This window comes from Callospermophilus lateralis, unplaced genomic scaffold (assembly GCF_048772815.1).
Source record: "Callospermophilus lateralis isolate mCalLat2 unplaced genomic scaffold, mCalLat2.hap1 Scaffold_82, whole genome shotgun sequence".
In the NCBI taxonomy this organism is placed as follows: Eukaryota; Metazoa; Chordata; class Mammalia; order Rodentia; family Sciuridae; genus Callospermophilus; species Callospermophilus lateralis.
This window is the reverse complement of record NW_027516260.1, coordinates 1,776,467-1,778,699: the sequence shown is the minus strand read 5'-3', so window position 1 is coordinate 1,778,699 and position 2,233 is coordinate 1,776,467. Positions and strand designations below refer to the sequence as shown.

Here is a 2,233-nt window from a genome sequence, read left to right as displayed (position 1 = left end):
CATAAAATCGTCAGTTTTAAGCTCAGTTCAGAGGCTATTAAAAAAATATACTAGACCTAGTAAAGTGCCTCCATTCATAAAACGAAACACCCAAGATTAGAGATAATTTCATACCGACGCGCATCTAAAATAGGTCGACGTATAGTAAATAAACAGCGTCTCGGCTGCCATATCATCCAGCCGCCTTCGCAGTCCTCTATGTGTGCAAACTAGAAACACAGTCCCCCTCATCCATTCCCCTCCAAAAAAAAAAAAAAAGCGTCTAGTCTCAATCTGCTTGACAGAAGTACTCCCGCACCGCAGACTTCACGACGTTCCAGGTTGAGCCAGTGCTGACAGCTCCGCATCTCAACCAATAAACCGGGAAAGACCGTTCGCAGAACAAAACGGAGGGCAGTAGCGTCAGGTGCCCGCAGACTGGACGCCGGGCCCTCAGCGCAGCTTCTTGCCTGGCAGGCTGTCCCTAGCGCTGCGCGGCGGCGGACGCGCGGCGGGCGGCGCTGGCACTTTGGAGAGCGGACAGTACTTGATGGTGTGCGCGTTGTCGCCGCTGGCGCCGCACAGGGGGCACGTGTAGCGACGCAGCACTGGGCACAACACTCTCCCGTCTGGGCCCTTCAGGATGTGGGTGGTGTAGAGAGCCACCGCCTCCTTGTTGTTCCGGCAGAACACGCACACCTGCAGCTCGGGTTTGAGCAGCCGGGCGGCGGCCGTCCCCGAGGCAGCTTGCAGTCGGGGCTCGGCCGCCCACGCCGGGGGCCCGCTCCTCTCGCTGCGTCACCTCGGGGGTGGTGGCGGCAGCGGGCGTGCAGCCCAGCAGCACCGCGGCGGCGCGACCTGCGAACGGGCTCAGCTCGGCGAAGCGCTCCTCCAGCAGACCATTTTCGGCGGGGCCTGCGCATAGCTCCAGCGCGCATAGCTCCAGCGCGCATAGCTCCAGCGCGCCCCCCAGGAAGCGGCCCCGGGACCCCGGCTTGTCGCTGTCGTCGTCGTCGTCGTCCTCGTCGTAGTCGGGCGGCCCCAGCGCCGGCCCCAGCGCCCCGGGCCCGGCCCCCGTGTGGGGGGAGCAACAGGACGAGGACGACGAAGAGGGCGGGGAGCCGCCACTGCCGTCCTCGCCACGGGCGCAGCCGAAGCGCGGTTCGCCGTCCACCGCCTTGGTGATGAGCGTAGCAAGCCCCAGGTAGTCGTTCCACGAGCTGAAGGGCTGCGGGTGCGCCTGACCCTGGGCACTCACGTAGCGGGCACTGGGCACGACCGCCATGGGCGCGGGGGCGCGGCCACGGCGGGGCGAGCAGGGCGCCCAGGGAAAAGCCTCCATGGGCGGGCTGCGGGCCGCACGCCGCCTCCCTGCCGCCAGCATAGGCCGGACGGAAGGGACGCGCCGAGCCTGCCCGCAGGTCAGCCCCACACACAAACTTTCTAGGATCAATTGGTAGTTCTGGCATTATTACTAGTTTATCAGGGACATAGTAAAATAAAGAAAATATGTTAAATTTGAAACATTCAATACACACATACACACACCCACAAAAAAAAATCAAAAACTTTTTTTTGGAGGAATTGGTAGTTCTGACCTTATTACTAGTGTATCAGGTTGGGACAGGATTCAGGAAGTGCTAAAATCTCAATCAAGCTAAGAGTAGTTTACTTGATTCCTCTCTATTTCACCTATAATACAAGCTAGAGTGAACTTCATCTGTTAGCAACAGCAGTTGGAAAAATATGCTGGCAGATTTTTTTTTTGAGATAAATTGACAGCTTTGATATTTGGGTATTTTTATGTCTTGGTCACAGCTGATGAAACACTTGTGAAGGACTTTATGGCTCCTAGATATCACCATTTTTTGTATAATTTCTTTCATATTTCCTTCTTTCTTTTTTTGTGGTGCTAGAGATTGAACCCAGGGCCTTGTGCATACAAGGCAAGCCCTCTAAAAACTGAGCTACATCCTCAGCCCCTCTCTCACATTTCTGTTCACTAAAGGTGATGATGGTAATTGGGGATTTTGTCCCAAATATGGTACATTTCTTAAGACCGGACTAATATCCAGTGTATCTAAATCTCTCTACTCATTCATGATTTTGCCAAAGAGACACTCACAGTAGTTTTTTTCCTTAAATGTATCTATAGATGGAGGGAGTGTGTCTCATTTAATATTCTGCTTTATTTTCAACATCATTCCCTCTTAATATTTGCTTTTTGTAGTGTTGCTAAGATGGGAACTGACTA

The 2,233-nt window shown here is 54.2% G+C and overlaps 1 pseudogene; it reads right to left on the bottom strand.

Moving 5' to 3' along the window:
• Nucleotides 1–432: 432 nt before the first annotated feature.
• LOC143641028 (nanos homolog 1-like) lies at nucleotides 433–1,321 on the bottom strand (annotated as a pseudogene).
• Nucleotides 1,322–2,233: the final 912 nt, after the last annotated feature.